Raw genomic sequence first — 22,732 nt, 5'->3', positions numbered from 1 at the left:
GATATACACCGACTTGCACCCGCTGCCAGGAACAACTGCCCCCGCTGGAGCTTCCTTCCCATTTCATGTACTGTGTCCCGCCTAGCTTCCCTTGCGACAGATCGTTCGGGGTGACAGTAAATCCTCGACTTTCTAACCTGGGTTAGCCTGGGGCCTGTTACCTAACTTTTCCTGACTTGATCTCAATCTCTTGTGAACTGTCTACAACGACTCTTTGGGCATAACCCCACTGTGTGATCCTGGACACATTTCGCTTGCTCTCTCTAAGAGTGGGCCTGGCATTTGAACTTCCTTGCTCTCCAGTAGACTTTGCCTAACCTGCCTCACTGTGGTTCTTTTAAAAGTATTGAAATTGTGTGCTTTCATAACTCTGCCTTTTCCCTCCCTTTTTTTATAACTTATTAGAGTGCCATCTTAGGTTAAGCGCTCACCTCTGTCTGAAAATAAGTGGTGTTTCTCACTAAGACTTGTCAAATAAGTAATCAGGGTTGTATATATATATAGTGACTGTGTGTTGAATTTACTTACCTCTTTTTGTGCTAGTGTAATTTGCAATTGTGTCTTTAAATAAATAATTATATACTTTTACAACAAAGCTCTGGTCAGTGTTTGCTTGTGCTATTGTATCTCTGTACCTATTGTGTATACTCTATATACTGCCTAACTCATCTTGAGAGAAGTCTGACTGCTCAGCCACAGCTACCAGGTAAATCTGGATGGTACAGACTGCTACCAATTGGGTTTACTGCCAACCACCTGTAGTCCTAAATCTTTTGCAGTGGTCCCTAAGGGAACTGCACAGGTTTCTGCCTAACATTGGTCCCTTGGTCTGATTATGACCTAGTACAGGTCACACTGAGGGGGGATTGGGGTCGCCGGCGAATGGGGAGGTGGAAATACAACAACGCCCTTTTGAAGGACAAAGTAACAGGTCAAACGGTGTTGGAAAAAATAGTAGAATACTTTGGGTTGAACGATAACGGGGAGGTCAGCCCACATGTCCTATCGGACGCATTTAAAGCAACCATCCGCGGTGTCCTAATAAAAAAAGGGGCACAAAAAAAGGGAAACGGAAAACCAGGAAAAGTCCCTACGAGAATAAATAGCGCAAATACAACCAGGACGGGTATCCGGTAGTTCCATCACCCCGCCGCAGGCTGCAGCCCTAAACCAGTACAAGACCCTATTTAGGGATTTATTGTTGAACAAGACCGAAAATAACTACTATTCCTCAAACAAAAATATTCTGAAAAAGGGGATAGGTCGTATAGGATACTGGCGTGGAACTGAGGGAGGCCCAGAAAAGTAAAATGGTTAAAGCCATGAAAACCGACGAGGGAACACTGAGTTATGACAACCTGGGTATAGGGTGGAGGGGCTTTAAGCAGTACTATTAATGACTGTACAAATCAGAATTTAATGGAGATGAGGCCCTTATAGAGGACTTTCTTACAAAGCTACCCATACCGGGTCTAATGCGGGGCAGTGCCGAAAGACTTGAGGCCCCGGTATCGGAAGAAGAAATTGTCCATGCAATAAAGGCGATCAAGGGAGGTACGACACCAGCGGTGGACGGGTTCTCGGTGAAGTTTTTCAAGCTGTATCGGCCCACCCTGGCCACACACCTAGCTAAGGTTTTCAATGAAGTTCACGAGGGGGACAACCGGCCCGAAACAATGATGGGGGCCATTATAGCGTTATTGCCAAAAGAGGGTAAAGACTCAACAGAGTGCTCCTCCTACCATCCAATATCCCTATTGAACACGATTGTCAAAATCTTAGCGAAGGTGCTCGGTAAGAGGATGAGGAGCTCATGCCTACCCTGGTCCACAGAGACCAGGTCAGCTTCATTAAAGGGCGTCAGGGTCGGATAATATCCCGAAGACCATTGACCTAATGCGCTATGCGCAGGAGTCTGAACTCATTGTCAGCTTGCTTTCCCTTGACCCAGAGAAAGCCTTCGACAGAGTGAAATGGAGGCATATGGCTGTTCTCCCACAGAAAATGGGATTCGGGGAACGCATGAGAAAGTGGGTGGGAGCACTGTATAGGGCTACTACGGCGAGAGTGCAAGTGAATGGGGAGCTTTCAGCCCCCTTCAGCCTTACAAGGGGTATGAGACAGCGGTACCCTTTACCCACTTTAATATATGCCCTCACGGTGGAACCCCTGGCAATAACCATGAGGAACCACCCAAGAATGCAGGGGATTCAAAAGGGACAGGTCGAATTCAAACCCTCTCTGTTCGCGGACAATATCTTGGGGTACCTTGTTGATGCCCCATCGACACTCCCGGTCCTGCTTTCATTAATTGACACTTTTGAAGCCTTCTCTAGCTTAAAAATGAATAAATCCAAATCTATGCTGCTGCCACTTTGAGCAGCCGATCCGGTCCTAGATCCAGTGAATGGCTTCTTAGCATTCAAGGTCAAAAAATGTGCAATCCAATACCTGGGAGTACAAGTGACCAGAAACCTGGCGGCGCTGGCAACAGCTAATTTTGACCCGTTGCTGTCCACCATTAAAGCAGATTTGATTTGGTGGGGAAACATGATCTTATCATGGTATGGTGGTATGACGGCAGTAAAGATGAATGTTCTGCCGAGACACTTATACCTGTTTACAGCCCTCCCCACAAAGGTACCAGAATCAACCTTTAAAGAGCTGCAGATAGCAGTGGGATAATGTATGTGGCAGGGCAATGCCCCAAGGACCAAGCAATCCACTCTTACCCTCCCCAGGGAGGAGAGGGGCTTTGACCTTCCAGATTTCTGACTATGCCATAAAGCAACCCAGCTCAGGGTGCTATTGGAACACATGTGGGACGAGCTGGGTATGTACTGGACCTACCTAGAGGATATGAATACGCACCCGGTCAAAGTGAGGGATCTGTTATGGGCCCCCCAAGACATTCCAAGCAGACTGCTCGATCATCCCACCCTAGGAGTCCTGTGGTCCCTGTGGAGTGGGGTACACATACAGAGAAACTATCAACATGGCCCCAATGGTCTCACTCTGTGGTCCTGTTATAGGACTGGGAGACAGGGGTTTACGTAACGCAAAAGACTGGTTGGAGAAAGGACTGGAAAGGGTGGGACAGCTGCTCTAAGATGGAGAATTCCAACTGTATGAGGCAGTAGTAGAGGTCCTGGGAGTTGATAAAGTCACAGTATTTTAGTACCTCCAGTTGAAAGGACTCCTGAATGATCAAAAGTGGGGAGTGAAAATGAGGAGACCGCTAACCCTGTTTGAGAAAGTATTAGACTCGGCAAACACACGGAAAGGGATGGTGGCCAAGCTGTACAAGGTCATGAACATCAGCGACAAGAAAGATAGGCAAGGGTTTCAACAATACTGGAACAAGCTATTGGGGAGGAATTTACAGAGTATGTGTGGGGTAAGATACACAAGATAGCATTTCATGGGAACCTCTTCAAGACCAATATGGAACATAATTTCAAAGTACTCCAGGGATGGCATAGAGGCCCTCTCAAGATATCTAAGATGTTTGCTGGGGCGTCCCCACTGTGCCAGAAGGGGTGTGGCCAGATTGGTTCGAGAGGACATATATGGTGGTGCTGTCCAAGGGTATAGGCTTATTGGGAGAACCTACAGGGGGGGTTAGCAGAGGTCATATGGGAATCACTCCCGCAAGAACCTGTGCAAATGTTACTGGGGATACCACCAAGAGACTCAGAGACGTATAGGTACCCCAGAATGTGAGAGACAATGCTACGGACGGGGAGGGCTCAGAAGTGTAAAAGTGCAACAATCCCAAACAAGAACGATTGGTTGAACAAATTGAAAAATATGTTTCTGATGGACAAGCTGACGGCACTGGTGAATGATGAGTTGGGCGCGTTCAGGACAGCCTGGGATAGGGTCAGATAGAAATGGGCATGGGATTTGCATTAGAGGTGGGGTGATCCCATCCCTTCAAGGAAGGGGGGTGTGATGGTGCAAAAGGTGGCAAGAAAGAGGAAGGAAGGGGCAGGGTTGAGCAGTCGAATAGGGGTAGGTGGCCCTGGACGGGCCCAATGCTATAACAGACCATGGCCCCGAAGGGCGATATACCAAGTATGAATCCAAGGACTGGGAATATTGCCCCTGGATGGGAAGTCTAACTCACAGTGAAAAATCACCCAACTGTTTGATTTAAGTTGTACAAGAAACCACGATTGCTTGTGTGATAAGGAGAGGGAGGGGGGACGAGGGAAGGGAAATTTATTGTTTATGAGGACTGGCAAAGCTTCAGAGTGGTATGTAAACATGGTCCTTGTTTTGAATGTTAAAATGCCAATAAAAATTAAAGTAAAAAAAATAGTGGTACCCTGTCTAGAAAGTGATCACAGCCAAGTTATTTTAAATATCAGTTTTTCTCTGGCTGGCTAGAAACTTCTGGACGTAACTACAACTGATTTAGTGGTTAGTAAAAGAAGTTGTAGGATCAAATGGACTGATCTTGATTTTAAGAAAAAACAAGCTCTTATTTGTACACATTTGACACCAGTATGTACAGATTTTGAGGCGAACTTGATTATAACAGGGTTGACGTGAATGAAACACAAAGAATCCTGCAAGGCAGTTGCCCCTTCTGTTACTTACAGATAATGCAATTTTGAATTCACATCTTATAATATGAAATATATGGTCTGGCGCAGGTTGTAAGGTAGCAAAAAAGTCTTGAAAGCTGAAATACCGGGGCCATATCAGCTATTGTCCCTCTCTCTCTCTCTCGCCATCTGGCCGGAATTCTTCATATTGTTATTGTTAGGGAGAATTCTCAGAAATGTGCTAATTCCTTCTACCTTAGAGACCCCCAGCTCTTTTTGCTGGACTTTAGGACTTGTAATTTCTATCCTGGAAGAGAGTGAGACCTTTTTCCCACTCTCTCATGTATTTTTCTGTAATTTGAATACTCTGTATCTTTTGGTTTTGGAGTCTGACAAACTCCATAGGCATCATCTTTTTACATTACCTTCAGTGAAGTGGCACAGGGAAGTCTCTCAGATTTCCCAAAAGCTTAAACACCTTCTCTTTGTTAAACTACTGTTTCCAAGAGCAGTGAAGTGAAATTGACTTTACTCACATTTGTAACTTTCTAGATCCAGCACACGCTATCTTACAATAGGGTGCTGGAGAGGTTACTTAGTATCCTTAGTATCCACTTTGTCTAGTTTCTCATGTAACATTTTTATGTTAACCTTTCTACAATTAATGGCTGGTGGCAGTGGTTTAGGTTTACCTTTTTCGTACCATTGTGTGTTTTTACCGCGGGCTGCAATTGCAGCTGCAGTAAAGCACCCATGGGTGCCCATTTTGTCAAAATTGCCCCGGTCTACTTTTTTCGCCATTTCTTGTTGAAAAGGTCCTTCTTGAGATTTACTCTGGGCGCCAAACCAGGTTTGGTCCCTTTGTTCATTTTGTCATTGGCAGGGTTCACTGCTGAAGCCCTCCCCTGGCTCCAGGGTATATGGCCGGGCAGGAAGTGACGGAGGCACCCGAAACTCCCTGTGCTTAATCCCCTTGATTACAGGAATACACCCAAAGGTGATTGGCTGGCTGGCTGTCCTTGGAGGACAGCCACCCTGCTGTGTGAGTGACAACTAGGCTGTGAATGAATGGGAGAAAACTGAGTAAAAGCTGAGGTATTTTGCTTGGAAGGCAGAGTCGACCACTGGAAAAAGGATTCCCAAGAAGAACTTCAAAGAGACACCTGCTGCATCTCCTAGACCATTGGTTTGCCCGGTGAAGCACTGCTGCAGTGCCGAAGTCCGAATTCGCCTCGACTAGAGAAGCCCTGCAAAGGATGACTTCTCCCCTTGGGTTGGTGGGACCAATGGACACCAAGACGAACTCAAGACTGTGTTCAACTAAAACCTTCACAAGACTAAGCTGCATTAGAACAACATTTGTAGCATGCCTTATATGGATAACTTCAAGCAGGATGCCCTGCTCATTCTAACAGTAGATCAACTGAAATAAATGTGTAAAGTCAGGAATCTTACTGTCAAAGGAAAGAAAAATGAATTGATGACAAGGGTGTTGAATCACCAAAGTTTGGATAGTAGGCCTGTAACTCCTACTAATCCAGAAAATGTGGAAATTGTTAATGAGGATGATAATTCAGAGTCTAACTCTAATGTTTAGAAGAATCAGAGGAGGGAGAGGAGTCTCAGGATAGGAGCCCATCTTTGCCCCAGCCTGCCCTTTTGCCGCAAACCATGTCGACAGGGACCCCACAAGGTCCATCATTGAGTCCAGAATATGTGTCTCTTGAGAAAATGAGATTTGAATTGGAATTTAAAAGGTTGCAAGCAGAAGCTGAAGCCAAACATCAAGACATCAAGCTCAGGGTATTGGAAATGCAACATGCTCTTGAAATGAAAAGATTGTCTCTTGAAAATGTATCCCTCCCAGAGTCCTCTAGGTCTTCCAGTCCCAGGAGGCCTCGCCTGCCTAAAGAAGCAGTAAGTATGTATGATGTGAAACTTAATAATTTGGATTGGTTGGATAGCTTTGAGTACAATCATGGGTTTCAAGGTCTCACAGGGAATCAGCTGATTCCTTGGCTTTTGTCTAGGCTTCTCCAGGTTGCAAATAATACTGTAATGGAGGTGGGTGAACCTGAAAGACAGTGGTATGAGAATGTGAAGCTGGCTTTGATATCAAGGATTTGGGGAAACTCCTTCCCAGTACCTTAAGAGGTTTAGGGCCCTGATGGTAACTTTGTGCTACCTGGGTGTGTGAATGTTTGTAAAACTTAAATGGTTGGGTTAAGGGTTACAGAGTGAACTCCTTTGAAGAAATTAGAAATCTGTTTTCATTGGAAACTATTTTTGATGCCTGCTCTCCTGCGCTGAGACAGCACTTGGCTGACTCAAAAGAGATTGATCCCAAGAAGTTAGCAAAGGCTGCTGACTTGTGGGTTGCCAACAGAGCCACTCGCAAGGATTCTGGGGCCACTTACAAAAAGGATAAGGGGAAGCAGCACAAGAAAGATGGAAAAGAGAATTCAAATTCCAACCACCCAAAAGAAGACCACAAACAGAAAAAGGGTAAACCCCATGGGAAAGGAAACCAGGCCAGTCTAGTGAAACCTCTGGTGCTAAACCAGAGGGAGGTCAGCAGAAGCCTCCATTCCACAAAGCATTTGTTAAATGTTTTGCTTGTGGGTCAACTGATCATGTGAAAGGGGATCCCAGATGCAAGGGTAAACCTGCAGGGGTCCACACTGCCTCCTTAGTCTTCATCCCTGAGGATGAAGTTCATATGGGAAGTGGTGACTTTCAAGTATTGGCTGAAGACCTCACTGGTGTTGCAGCCAGTGTTTCTTTAGTGGCCCTGGGTCTGTGGGAACAGAGAATGTAGATGTGCATACCTCTATTCCAGACAACACCAAAGACTACTGCAAGGACAGTGTACGTGTTAATGGATAGGAGACCCCTGCCATTAGAGACACCGGGGCCAGAATTACAGTTGTGGATGAAACTTCTTTCAAGCCAGAGGATGTTGCTAAGGCACCTAAGGCTCCCACTAAACTTGCTGGAGGCCCACTCCAGATAATTCCTTGACTACCACCTCTCATCCAGTGCTCCAATATGACTGTAAGAATACCGGTATGGGTACAAAGTGAGGTGCCTGGGAGAGTCATGTTGGGGAATGACTTAAAGACTCTTGGAGTTGTATCAAGCACCCCCAGGCCTCCCAGAAAAAGGAAGCAGGAGCAGACGAGATTCGCCAGAGAGGCAACTTTAGGTGACTCTCAAGGGGGAGTTACAAAGGATCTTATAACTTGAGTCCATAGGAAGGAAAACCTTCTACTTCTAGGACAAAGAAGGAGACAAAGGGGAAACCCAAGGTCTCAGGAAAGAAGAAAGGTGTCACACCTGCCAAAAGGACAAGGACATCCCCGAGAGGACATCCAAGGTCACACCTGTGACCCCTCCACCAGCTGAGGCTGAGTGTGAGGAACAAGCAGAGAATGGTAAATCAGCTACTGGTGAAAGCTTGAAGAAGCCCTTCCCTATGTTGGAAATCTGGATCCTAGATACCTGCCTGAGCTGCAGACTTTGCTTGCAGAAGGTGGACCTTCTAGGGGCAGACTTCAGCAGAGGTCAAAGAGAGTGTCCTACTCTTGAAAGACTTCGCCAACTGTCACGCTCACCTGATTCCCACGGAGGCGCAGGTCTGGCTTCGAGTGCTGATGCTTCTTCAATGGTGAAGTGCAGGACTCTGAAGATGGACTCTCTGGCTCGCAGGAATATTCCCCTGTGCGTGAAAAGGGAGTATTACCCACTGACGGAATAATGCTCAAGCCTCCCACTCCCTTCCAACCCTCCACGATACCCTTCCTCGATTCCCCGTGAAGTCTCACCTTAGGGTCTGGAAGGATGAGTTCTCCATCCTGCTTCTGATGCAGGGGCGCATTGAAACCCAGTTACTTCACTGGATTGAGGTTTTATGGGAGTTCAAATAAGCTTGACTATTCAGGTAAGGCGCTGTAAGAGTTCTGTAGCAAGTTCAAAAGTTCAAGCTTAATAATAATGTTCATTGTCTTATTGCAGCAAGCGCTAACGCTTATGTCTTTTTCCCCTTAGGGGCCGGGGTTCGGAATGCCGGAGATATGGCGCCGACTCGAAGTGAAACGTGCAGTTCCAGTAAATGACGGGTAAGTTCTGGATGAGCGTTCGGGTAATGTCTTTGCATTCGCTCATTCAATGTCTTTGTCTTTTTTCCCCATAGGGGCCGGGGTCCGGAATGCCAGGAAGCGGCAGGACCCGAAATGAAATGGGATTGAACCAACAGGTAAGTCTTAGAAGGAAACTGAGCTTTTCCTATGCCCTTCCTTCTCTCACCTTGTGTTCTTGTCTTTTTCTCTCTAGGCTCTGGGAAGTGGCTGCGGATCCGGATGATCGCTGCTGAAGATGGAGGTGCCCAGGAAAGTTGAGTGAAATGTAGCGCTGCAGCGATCGAAGCAAAATGCTTTTAAAATGATGTCTTCCCTTTCAGGATTATCGGTGTGATGTCTCCGTGATGCAGCTTTAGCAGGTAAGGTCTTCTTTCTCTCCAATTCTCTCTAGCAGGTGACCCAGGATGCTGACAGGCGTGGCTGAAGTCCAGATGCAGGAGCTGACACGGTGAGCGTCCAGCTGCGAGGAGCAGAACAACGCGAAGTGTGAGTTGCTGATCGGGCGTGGTTTAAATAGCTTTGGAAGAAGTTCCAGATGTATCCTTCCACCGATCAGGTATGTATCCTTCCACGACCACACCCAGGGGAAAGTAGTCCCACAGGTAAAGTAGTTCCATTTAGGCCTCAAGAGGGCCTGGATGTAGCAGCATGGTCTGCATCAGGTAAGTGCACATTAAAACACTTGAACACTTGTCTAGCTTTATGAGCCTGGCGCCTAAGGCGCCAGGACAGGGGTCCAACATGAGCCTGGCGCCTAAGGCGCCAGGACTGTGTCCAAAGGGCCCCAGCTTGGGCCCGCTGGCACTTCCCTGGGGGGAATGATGCCTGCCTCTGGGGTTGCTGGGTCGGACCTGGCTCCTTGGAGGTAGGCATCATGACAGTACCCCCCTCAAGGCCCCTCCCAAGGTTGTTCCCTCCGGGGGTTTTGGCTTGTTCGGAAATTTCCGGTAGAACCTTTGTATTAATCGAGGTGCGTGAACATGGTTACTAGGCTCCCACGATCTCTCCTGAGGTCCATATCCCTTCCAGTCAACAAGATAGAAGAGTTTGGACTTTAACACCTTTGAGTCTAAAATGTCTTTAACCTCGAATTCTAATTCCCCATCAATTTGAACTGGGTCTGGAGGCTTGGACAGTCGGGTCCCTGGTTGTACTGGCTTCAAAAGTGATGCATGAAAAACTGGATGAATACGCATGTTAGACGGTAAATCCAGTTTAAAGGCCATGGGATTGATTATAGCCTTGATAGGATAAGGTCCTATGAATCTAGGATTGAAGGTTCGCGGGCCCTTGAGGGATAAATGTTTCGTTGCTAGCCATACCTGGTCTCCTACTTGGTAAGGAGGAGTTTTACTTTGGCGCAAATCAGCGTTTTCTTTATACTTTTTCTTTGCTTGCTGTAGATGAGTTGCAGCTTCTTTGAAGGCTCGGGTTATTGTGGAATGCAGATGATTTACTGCGGGCATTTCCAGGGTCAGAGGTGGATCTAGATCAGAGGTCCGAGGATGGTGACCATACAAAGTATAAAAAGGAGTTTGTCCGGTTCCAGAATGCACTGAATTGTTGTATGCATATTCTGCGATCCAAAGGATGTCTTTCCAATTTAACTTGGATTGGTGTAACATGCACCGAAGATATTGCTCGAGAGCCTGATTGGTTCTCTCGGTTTGTCCGTCGGTCTGGGGATGGTGGCTGGTGGATAACCGCACATCTATTTGTGCTAGTTGGCAACACTTCTTCCAAAAATGGGAGATAAATTGATTTCCACAATCCGAGATTAATATGGAAGGGAAACCATGTATGCAAACTATATTCTCCAGAAATTCCTTGGCCAAGGTGGAAGCTGAAGGCAAACCTTTTAAAGGGATAAAGTGGGCCATTTTGGAGAATAGATCCACAATTACAAGGATAGTGTTGTAACCAGCACAAGGAGGCAGGTCTGTTATAAAGTCCATTGACAAGGTGTGCCATGGTTCCGGTGGAATATCCAAGGGTTGAAGTAGGCCGGCTGGCCTTTTCTTCTGACCCTTGTTTTGGGCGCAAATTCCGCAAGACAATACAAAAGACTTTATGTCTTTTTTCCAAGAAGGCCACCAGAAGTGGCGTTTGATTTTGTCCTCCGTTTTAGCGATACCAGGGTGTCCTTCCATTAATGATTCATGATGATGGGCAATAACAAGTTCTTGCAATTCTTTACTAGGCAGAAACAACTGCTCCTGGAAGTAGGGTAAATCCTCCTTAACGGTGTAATGAGGACCCTTTTGACTCCAAACCAGTAAGGCTGAAGAGTCTAGAAGTTGTTTTACTTGCGTTTGGATGTCCTCAATAGTTTGCAATGAAGTTAGGCCTAAGATTCTTTGTTCAGGTATGATTGGCACAGGTTCTAAACTCGAATTGGGTTCTTCCATGCCAATCCGGGATAAGGCGTCCGCTTTACCATTCTTGCAGCCAGGGCGATAGGTAATTACAAAATCAAATCCCGCAAAGAATAGAGCCCATCGGAGTTGTCGTGAAGATTGAGCTTTGGCCGTCTTTAAAAACTGTAAATTTCTGTGGTCCGTAATTACGGTGATGGTATGTCTTGCCCCGAGAAGGTAGTGACGCCAAGCCTTGAAAGCAGATTTAATAGCCAGTAACTCTTTGTCGGTAATTGCGTAGTTGATTTCAGGAGGAGAACATTTCCTGGACCAAAAGGCCACAGGGTGTAGTTGGTTAGTGTCTGGGTCTCTTTGCGACAGGACAGCTCCCATGGCCGAACTGGATGCGTCGGTTTCCACAATGTAAGGGAGATCTGGGTGCGGGTGCTTCAATATAGGTGCAGAGGTGAATTTGGTTTTCAGGTCCTGAAAGGCTTGTTCGGCCTCAAGAGTCCATTCAAAGCGTTTGTTTTTCTTTAGGAGAGCTGTGATGGGTTTGACTGTTCGGGAAAATTCCGGGATGAATCTTCGATAGAAATTGGCGAAGCCGAGCATGCTCTGAACTCCCTTCACCGAGCTAGGAGATGGCCATTTGAGGATGGCGTCCACCTTTCGCGAGTCCATTCGGACTCCTTGAGGTGACAGGATGAATCCGAGAAACTCCACTTCTGTGGTATGAAAAACGCATTTTTCGAGCTTTGCAAATAGTCTGTGCTGGCGCAATTTCTCAAGAACTGCCCTAACATGTTTTCTGTGATCGGATTCTGAAGAAGAGTACACCAGGATGTCGTCAATATAAACAATGACAAAGACATCGATAAGTTCCCGAAGAACATCATTCATAAAGTACTGAAAGGCGGCAGGTGCATTGCACAAACCGAAGGGCATCACCTGATATTCGAAGAGCCCACATTTGGTGCGGAATGCAGTCTTCCATTCGTCGCCTTCTTTTATACGCACCAGGTGATAAGCTCCTCGGAGATCTAACTTGGTGTACACACAAGCGTCTTTCACCTGGTCGATAAGCTCAGGGATCAAGGGCAGGGGATAACGATTCTTAATCGTCATTTGATTTAGGGCGCGATAGTCTATACATGTTCTAAGGTCGCCCTCTTTTTTCGGCACGAAGAACAGAGCTGAGGAGACAGGAGACTTGGACGGGCGAATAAAACCATTGGCTAGGTACTGATCTAAATACTGACGCAAATGTAGGTTCTCAGGTTCTGTAAGAGCATAAATCCTACTACAAGGTAGTTGAGCATTGGGTACCAGATCGATTTGGCAATCATAAGACCAATGGGGAGGTAACGTGTTAGCCTGTTCTTTCTGAAAAACATCTTGGAATTATTGGTATTCTGACGGTAGCTGTACAGGGGTGGAAGTTGCTGAGGCTAGACCCATAACTGGATTTCTTGGGTAACAAGTTGGTTCACAATCAGGAAAACTTATCTTCTTTGCTCGCCAGTCAATTCTGGGATTATGTGTTTCTAACCAAGGAATTCCAAGAATTACTTGAAATTGTGGGGCCTTGATCACATCAAACACGATTGCTTCCCAATGTCCATCCTGACCCACCAGTGTCATTTCAACAGTGGAATGTGTTACAGGCCCTGAGGCTATTTCGGTTCCATCTACTGTAGTAATGACATCTTGGGTTACTTTCGGGCGGAGAGGGAGCTTAATCCTGGAAGCCAATTCACGGTCTATGTAATTTCCAATAGCTCCACTGTCGATGTATGCTTTTATAGCATGCAACAGCTGAGGCTGTTTTGGGTCCACGAGTACCATTGGCATGACAAAATGCGAGGTCAAAGAGTTTGTTTTCAAGCTCGGCAAGCGGACTCCTACGCTTGTCGGGCTAGGTCGTTTCCCGAATCAGGTGTCAAAAAATCATTATCAGTGGCTCCAACCACCTTCTTAGGTGGTTTAACCGGACAATTTCGAAGAAAGTGACCGGAAGTCCCGCAATAAAGACAAAGTTGCATTTGCCGCCTTCTCTCTCGTTCCTTCTGCGTTAATGGTCCTTTAACACCGCCGATTTGCATAGGTTCGGATACGTCGGTACTCTTGGAGTTACCGTGGGTTTTGATCGGTACTCGGGTTTTGTACTTGAACCGATCTGCTTTTCTATTTTGAAGTCTGTGATCAAGTTGAACCACCAAGTCTATGTAGTCTGTGCAGACCTGGGGTGGATCTACTATCTGAGCTAGAATATCCTTAAGCTCTCCGCGCAGGCCTCGATGAAACAATATGATCCTTTTGTTTTCTGGCCATCCAGTTTCCACAACCAGTCTATTAAAGGTGGCAACGTAGGACAGGAGATCCTGATTGCCTTGTCGTAAGGATAGCAGTTCGTTATCAAGGGCCTGTCCTTGAGAGTGTCGTGCAAACAATCTTTCCATGCTGGCCTGGAAACCCTGAAAATTCTGGAGAATGGGATCATCCTGATTTACCAATGGAATAGACCAATCGGCAGCACTGCCACTGAGGTAAGATAGTATAAAGGCTACCTTGGTCTGGTCGTTAGGGAAGGCCCCGGGTCTGCATAGAAAGTGTAAACGACATTGGTTCATAAAGACGGTATATTTCTTGGGATCCCCCGCAAAACGTTCAGGCGGGGCCAAAGGCATGTGTCCAGGTAGATTGATTTGTACCGGGTTATTCAAACCCATTGATGTGGAAGTACCTCCGGAATTAGGTAAAGGAGTGTGCCCTGCCTGGGCCTGCAATAACCTTTTGGCCAGGTCATCTGTTCTTTCCTTGGATAGGATCAGTTCTCTTTTGAGAGCGTTAGTCTCCTGGCGGGCTGAGTGCACTTCTGCTCGTAATTCCCCCAATAGCTGGGCCAGCTGATCTGTCTCGGAAGTCTCCATAGCGCCCGGGTGGGAAATTTTGGGTAGGCTTCGCGTTCTGTCACGCTCACCTGATTCCCACGGAGGCGCAGGTCTGGCTTCGAGTGCTGATGCTTCTTCAATGGTGAAGTGCAGGACTCTGAAGATGGACTCTCTGGCTCGCAGGAATATTCCCCTGTGCGTGAAAAGGGAGTATTACCCACTGACGGAATAATGCTCAAGCCTCCCACTCCCTTCCAACCCTCCACAATACCCTTCCTCGATTCCCCGTGAAGTCTCACCTTAGGGTCTGGAAGGATGAGTTCTCCATCCTGCTTCTGATGCAGGGGCGCATTGAAACCCAGTTACTTCACTGGATTGAGGTTTTATGGGAGTTCAAATAAGCTTGACTATTCAGGTAAGGCGCTGTAAGAGTTCTGTAGCAAGTTCAAAAGTTCAAGCTTAATAATAATGTTCATTGTCTTATTGCAGCAAGCGCTAACGCTTATGTCTTTTTCCCCTTAGGGGCCGGGGTTCGGAATGCCGGAGATATGGCGCCGACCCGAAGTGAAACGTGCAGTTCCAGTAAATGACGGGTAAGTTCTGGATGAGCGTTCGGGTAATGTCTTTGCATTCGCTCATTCAATGTCTTTGTCTTTTTTCCCCATAGGGGCCGGGGTCCGGAATGCCAGGAAGCGGCAGGACCCGAAATGAAATGGGAATGAACCAACAGGTAAGTCTTAGAAGGAAACTGAGCTTTTCCTATTCCCTTCCTTCTCTCACCTTGTGCTCTTGTCTTTTTCTCTCTAGGCTCTGGGAAGTGGCTGCGGATCCGGATGATCGCTGCTGAAGATGGAGGTGCCCAGGAAAGGTGAGTGAAATGCAGCGCTGCAGCGATCGAAGCGAAATGCTTTTAAAATGATGTCTTCCCTTTCAGGATTATCGGTGTGATGTCTCCGTGATGCAGCTTTAGCAGGTAAGGTCTTCTTTCTCTCCAATTCTCTCTAGCAGGTGACCCAGGATGCTGACAGGCGTGGCTGAAGTCCAGATGCAGGAGCTGACATGGTGAGCGTCCAGCTGCGAGGAGCAGAACAACGCGAAGTGTGAGTTGCTGATCGGGCGTGGTTTAAATAGCTTTGGAAGAAGTTCCAGATGTATCCTTCCACCGATCAGGTATGTATCCTTCCACCACCACACCCAGGGGAAAGTAGTCCCACAGGTAAAGTAGTTCCATTCAGGCCTCAAGAGGGCCTGGATGTAGCAGCATGGACAGGGGTCCAACATGAGCCTGGCGCCAAAGGCGCCAGGACTGTGTCCAAAGGGCCCCAGCTTGGGCCCGCTGGCACTTCCCTGGGGGGAATGATGCCTGCCTCTGGGGTTGCTGGGTCGGACCTGGCTCCTTGGAGGTAGGCATCATGACACCAACAGGCAGCTTCCTAGCTGGATGGGCAAGAGCCAGGGAAGAACATGCTGTACTGGGAGGATGGCCTCCTTTACAGTGAGCTTATTGAGTCTACCCCAGGGGACATAAGGAGACTTGTAGTGCCTCAGGTGGTGCGACCCCAGTTTCTACAGTTAGCCCATGAGATTCCTTTAGCTGGTCACTTAAGTTTCAAGAAGACCAAGGAAAGGATTTTTCTATATTCCTATTGGGCCAAGGTGGGGTCTCTTGTAGGTATGTTCTGTAGAAGCTGTCACACCTGTCAGACTTCTGGCAATAGAGCCAAGAAGGTGGCACCCTTGGCGCCCCTCCCAGTGGTGGGAGTTCCTTTTGAGAGGGTATGAATTGGCATTGTTGGTCCCCTAGACCCTACCACATCTTCAGGCAACCGATTTATATTGCTTGTGGCAGACCATGCTTCCAGGTATCCTGAAGCCAGACCTATGAGAACTGTTAATGCTCAGGAAGTGGCTAAGCCCCTTCTTGGTATTTTTACCCGGGTTGGTTTTCCTAAGGAGGTTATCTCAGACAGGAGGACCAATGTTATGTCCCACAACATACAAGCCATGTGGAAAAACTTTGGAGTGACCTACAAGTTCTCAACAGCCTACCATCGCCAAATCAATGGGTTGGTAGAGAGGTTTAATAGAACTATGAAGAGCCTGATTTGTGCTTTAGAGGAAACCCTTAGAAGAAAGTGGGACCTTCTACTGCCATGCCTTCTCTTTGCTTATAGAGAAGTCCCTCAGGAAGGGGTTGGTTTCAGCCCCTTTGAGCTCCTCAATGGTCATCCGGTTAGAGGTCAATTAGCCCTAATGAAGGAAAGGTTGGAGAGTGCTCCATCCCCCAAGCCTGTGAGAGTCACTGACTATTTGTTAGGTCTCCGAAGGAGAATGACACAAATGATGACAGAAGCGTCTGATAACTTGAAAGCAGGGCAGGCTATCGTTAAACATTAGCATGACCAGAAGGGCAACATGGTGTTACGCTCACCTCGTCTCTGTGGAGGCATTGGGGCATGGTTGCAGCCCTCCCTGAACTTGAATCACCCCCTTCAGGCCTCTCCCTCAGTAGAAAAGCTGTGAGCGGTGGTACGTGGTGATACTGCTCCTGCGTGGAGATAAGAGTGTGTGAGTGCGCCAATCTGTGATTGTTGTACCTCTCGAACCCTTCACCCCAAAGTATGGTTTCTGTGAGCATACGCCGGCCCATAAAGCTCACCTGTGAATTATGGAAGATAAGCTCTCCGTCCTGCTTCTTCTGGCAGGGGTGCATCGAATGGGATCTAGTTCCTTACTGAACCCTGATAAGGATTAGTCCAGTCCAGCTGTGACTGTGCTTCTCCTTATGATTGGTAAGTCTTTCTTGAGCTCTTGTGATGCTGTTCGTTCTGTTTAATGTCTTTATATGTTGCTCCTATTTATGCCTGCAAAAATGTCTCTCTTCTGTTTTCTTCCTTAGATGGAAATGCGGCCTCAATGCAGCTGTGAGACGCGAGACGCGACCAAATGGAAGATGGATGCTACCGCAATGCTCAACAGCAGGTAAGTGATGGTTTAAGGAAAAGCTCAAAGTATGGCGAAGCGCACCCTTACACTGTGAAAGCGAGAGACCCCCAAAACTGCTGGCAAATCACCTAACAGAGTCAATAAAGGTACATCCCAGGAGGGAAGAAGACCAAGACCAAGTGAAAGTGTGATTAAAGGCTTTATCTAAATTATTGCAAACAGAATCTACTCTATTCACGCCGAGAGCGCTCTGCAGAAACCACGTTACAAATCATTTTTATACAGTTCTCATTATTCAAGAGGGGGAGGCCTAAGGGGCACAAAGTCAATCGGAATTGGACACTAAGAACAGGCACCTATAGGTTCTATAGGGACGGTGATAGCTGATTGGTCCGCAGGCACGTGGTAAGGTGACATGGAACTTGGGGTCGAATGTTCAGCTGTGCACATCAGCCTGGCATCTTGTGTTGATTCTTTGACATCCTTTCCTGGCAACATTTTGCCCTTGTGGCCACACATTCTCATCCATTCAAAACTTTGACCTGTTCATCCGGTGGCAAGGCCGGTATCTTAACATTTTGTGAAAACAGGATTCCAAGCAGGCTTATTTACTGCTGGTCATGAATCATTCACCTTTACAAAAGGTATTACTCTCCTGTCTGACTGCATTCGGAATATACTAGACAAGGGGTGAAGATCGAGGGGTCAATGCATGTTCGGAGGTGCCTATTCAGCGTCAATAAGGAGAATTTCAGAATATATAGCCAGGAGGACTAGGTTAAAAAACGCACATATCATGTTGTGCATGCACTTCATTATGGGGGCTCATGTTCAAATGTCCAAACAACACTAACTCTTTGTTGCCCTTGAGGTGAACTGAGGCGCTTGAGGCCCCCCTTTCGGTCTGGATCTATAATATGCAGTGACTCGAGGCTTTTCAGAATACATTTAACATAAACGGGCTGCTTGCACTGGAATCACATAAACTCAAAACATACTTTTATCTTTTCATAACTAACCAGTTTTACTACAAAAAAGAAATAAAGGATTGTCACTGAAATAGCCAACTAATAAAACATTTAATTGACTCAAGATTCACTTGTCCTTAGGCACACAGGTTATGGTTAAAGATCTATGAGAGTACCATCTAGGAGTGACTACCTTATGTATCATAATTATCCAACATTATACTTGAAACTACATTCAGCTTTGTCAAAAAATGAGTTAGCATTGTGCGAATACGTACAGATCTATATTTCGTTAACCATTGTAATTAGTGTTATGAATATCTCAGAGTTATAGGTTGACATGTTTTATGCTTTCAACATGGCGAGGTAGCATAGGAAGTTTCGATTATACACACATATGTATTTACATAGTTTTACTCATAGGCCTTCTTAGTCTATCAGCAGGTTTATAATGTTGCACAGAATGAAAAAGCATGCTTGCTTTTATCTGTATCAAAGGACAAAATAGGTTCGCTGGTTTTAAGAGTCTTTTCCAACTATTGACTTTGCCCTAGATTGCACAGGGATTATGTTTTTTATGGCCGGGGTCTGTGGGGCGCGGGGCAGGTTTACAGAGACGGATGGTTTTTTGCTCTGGCCTTTGCGATGGATTGTATCTTGATTCAGTGAAGGGAGTTGGAAGGCAAATGATACAATGTGGATTTTGTTGCGTTCTCGCAGCCAGCCTTCTCATGTGAACCAAGCAGTTACGCGGACGGCAGAGGGGAGGAGGTGGGGGGAGGATCTTGCTTGCTGTGTGCAGTTGGCGCAGATGGCTGCAAGCTGGAGTGAAGCCGTAATAGCTATTTATTAAAATGGAGTCAGTAATTTACAAAATGAGTCATATTCACCCCTGGATCTTGTCATACCTGGGTGGACATAAGGGTATCGCAGCAACTAGAGGTATTCATGTAAGAAAGGGTCCCGGTTCCTAAAGGTGTTCCCGCACGAGTGCCCCGGGACCGGGGCCCTGGACCCAAAGCAGCCATGACTGGGCCTACCCAGGAAGCATAGGAATAAGGGACGGGGGTCTCAAGTAATCCCTCCTTCCACTCATTCCTCCCTTTCGTTACTTAAGTAACGAATATTGTAACTCTCTCAATCTCTTCCGTTCTTCCTCTTCTGCCACCGCTTCATCCATGGAGGTGTCCCTTTTATTGGCATCCAAGCCCTGCATACTGCCCTGAGGCTGTGTCCTTTTCTAGCGTATTCATCCGGGGTACAGCTCATATATATACACCCTCCATCACCCTCCAGATCTACCCATGTTTCTTTATACCATTGTAACTCTCTGGGCTCTTTTATGGTTGTGTGATATAAGCTATCCACTATGTGTCCTGTGCTGTATGCGGCAGTCATCTTGTATTTGGGCTCTGTGCCTTCCCCATTCTGTACTTCACCTCATGTTTTATTTGTGCCACACCATTTGCACGTCCCATTGTTACTATCATTAGTGCACCATTTGGTGCTGCGTTTGCGCAGCATCGGTGTCCTAATTGAAACACACAAAAAATGAGAAGTAAAAAGACGATGAGCTTTACTGACATTCCAAGCCAGGAGGGCACCCATGAACATATATTGTCAAACCAGGTGCTGGGCTGTGCCCCTCCTTCATTCTTCATCCGCTCGCCAAGGTCGTGTACTGTTGCTATCACATGTGAGAGGGACCCATTCTCAGCATCTGCAGAAGGCACAAACGTGCAACATGCACTCCCGATTCTTCCGCAAACACCTCCATCGATAGCTGTTAACAAGTCCAACACGTATCGATTCTGCTTTGTCATTAGCTGTAAGGCTCTTAGTTCCACTTTTATGACGTTAAACCCTTCTTCTGTGTCGTTGGCCAATTGGATAAGCTCCCATCTAGTGATCTGGAGCCACTTGGCATTTGCTCTTGCCTGGATGCTGGGGATGAAGGATGAGAAAAATGTCTCCACCGAGCTGAATAGTGGAAACCTGTCTGGTATTTGGGCCAGGAGGTCAGAGAACTTGGCTGAGATGTAGTTGGATGATCGTTTCTTCCTACGATGTGGATATTGGGCACCTTCTTCATCTATGGCATATGCCGGTCCCGTCTCGAGCGGCGTTGGGGATGGTTTACCTTGGATTGCTGCATGCTTACTTCCTCCGTTGATGTTGCTCTCAGGAATTACTGACAATGCAGAGTGTAAGGTTGCCAAGGAGCATGTTCCTTTCCACGATTGCGGAAGGTGCAGGTATGCCATGCTGCCACAAACCCAATATGTGTCCATTAATGCTGCTGTTCCCTTCTTCATGTCCGGTATTATGAGAGTCTTGCTGCAGTTTTCGTTTCGTCCCATGTCCCTCTTCCCTTCCCCATGGAAGCATAATTCATACGAAATGTTCTTCTGCAACACAAAAGGTCTCTTGATGGCGGTGACCCACGTGATTTTGCTTATGTGTTCAGTCCATATGGGGGCGCATGTTCTCTAGACCCAGGATAGCTTTTCCTCTGACAATCCTCGCAGTGCTTCTGCTTTGCACAGTATTTCTTCCTTCTGCCATTTATTGTCCACGTGCAATGTTCCCTTAATTACCAAGAAAGGATCTTTTACGCAGATTACTCTTTGCGGCCGGGAGTAACAGGTTTGTTCATTTTGCAAAAGTTCAAGAGTAACTGTGTGTGCTTGAAAAGTATTTTTAATTCTGCACAGCGCAAGATGTAGGAGACACTGGGCCTCTGCAAATGGAATTACTTGTGGCAATAGTACCTTGGGAGTCCCTGAGCATGGGGGATGAGTGAGCAGACATAGCAGCTCTCATTAGTTGTTTGTTCTGCTGTTTGGCTCATGTCTGCATACCACTTATTTGTTTGGTGGGGGTGTTGTGGATCATCAACTGTATCCAGGTCAAATCTATAATGTTCTTCCCATTTATCCTGTACAGTTTCCCTCCTTTTTCTCCTGGGCTCCTCCCCTTCAGGCCCCTGGCCCCTCTTGTCGTCCCACTCTGTATATAAGTTGTAATAAGTGCTTGTCATGGGTTCACACCTATTATCCCCTTCACTGGTGGTTGGGCCATTAGACATTGCTCCTTCTGGTATTAGTACCGTTGTTAGATATGGATGATTTTGCACCCAGGTTAGTTCTGATGTGGTTTGGTCATTCATCGTGTACAAACTTAACTCGGAATTATTCACCTGTAAATGGGTTTGCATGGCTGTGGGGTGAGAAACACTTGTGGTGTTGTCACTAGCATCTTCTTCGGGAACCTCGTGACCCCATATTAGCTTAGCTCCATCCCAAATTAAATGGGTCCCTTTCCTGATTGTTTCAATGCCCACCCTCCCCTGGCCAGCATCAATTGAGATAAAAATGATCACCCAATAGAGGAACAGGCCAAACAATGTCGAAAAGAACACTACTGCACACACAAACAACACGCATTCATATGAGTAACTAGGATAGGTATCTCTCCGCCGTCTACTCCTATCTACGCTATTGCTTGTTGCTGCTGGGGGCTCATCCATGCCCATTGAAGCTCCTAATAAATGAAATATAAACATTTGTTAATCTGGCATATATGTTCCATGTATTGTTTACAACCAGTATTTTACACATTCTAACTCTGCCATTTCTGGGTTATCTTTTCAGCATAATTAGTTTTGTGGCCGCAGTTATAGTTACACCTTCTCTGCGCTACTGCATCCTTCTGTTTCCCTCCTCCACATCTTAACTCTGGGGGAGGAGAACCGAGGGAGACAAGGTACGGCTATACCATTTCATTGGTAGAAAAGGAAAAAAAATGTTGTTTTCAACTGGCACTTCGGACACTGAAAAATAAAACCATGGGAATGAATAGGGAGGGAACAGGACAGAAAAATGAACGAAATAATAAACAATTCACCCTCAATTTGTTTCTCTGAGCATGCATCAAAGACATACTTTACTATACAGTTATGTACACATTTTCTCATTCCTGAGGTGTTTTCATATTAGTTTGGCACTTGTTCTCAGGTACTCTTATCTACTCTGGTTGTGCACTGGCCTCATCCTCAACTTCTTGAATACCTGAATCATTTATGTTCCCATGGGCTCTGTGCACATCGGTCAGGTGTACCCAGTATCGCAGTCCCTGTACCTTAACTGCTGTGGGCGTACAAAAGATCACCTTGTAGCGGCCATGAAATCTTGGCCCATTCCATCTCCGCACAAAACCTCTTACATATACCATGTCGCCTGTCATCAGCTGGCAGTCTGTATTTTCTGTGGTAGGGGATACTGTGTCAGTGGAGGTATCTTGTGTGAAGGGAGGTGCTATTTGCTTTGCTATTGCTTGTGCTGCTTTTGTCAAATTTCTGAGACATTCATGGAATTCTTCACCTAAGACAGTGGCGTTTTGATGAGCATCTGATTGTCTGCGCACGGGTGAATGGGTTGTATGCATTCTCCGACCTGTCACTATTTCATGCAGTGACAGGTGGTAGTCCTTGCTGGGTTGGTTTCTCATTTCAAAAAGCGGCAGGGGTAAGCAATACTTCCAGTTCTTTTTGAGTGTGTGGCACAGTTTGGACAATCTACTCTTGAGCAAACGTTCATTTTTTCCACAACGCCATCCGATTGTGGATGATAAATCATGCAGAGTTTATGAGTGATACTTAGCATTGCAGTAATGTGCTTAAACATGTCATTTACAAAGTGTGTCCCGTTGTCAGAATGGATGAAATCTCAGATGCTGCAGCGGGGAAACACCTCTCTCACTAGGAACCTGGCGGCATGCCGCGTGTCTGGATGAGCACAGGGCTCTGCTTCTACCCACCGGGAGAATGGGCACACAACAATCAAGTACCTAGCCCCATTACACCACTCTCCCATG

This window comes from Ambystoma mexicanum, chromosome 5p, assembly GCF_040938575.1.
Source record: "Ambystoma mexicanum isolate Mex_15411 chromosome 5p, UKY_AmexF1_1, whole genome shotgun sequence".
NCBI classification, from domain to species: domain Eukaryota; kingdom Metazoa; phylum Chordata; class Amphibia; order Caudata; family Ambystomatidae; genus Ambystoma; species Ambystoma mexicanum.
This window is presented reverse-complemented; position numbering follows the sequence as displayed.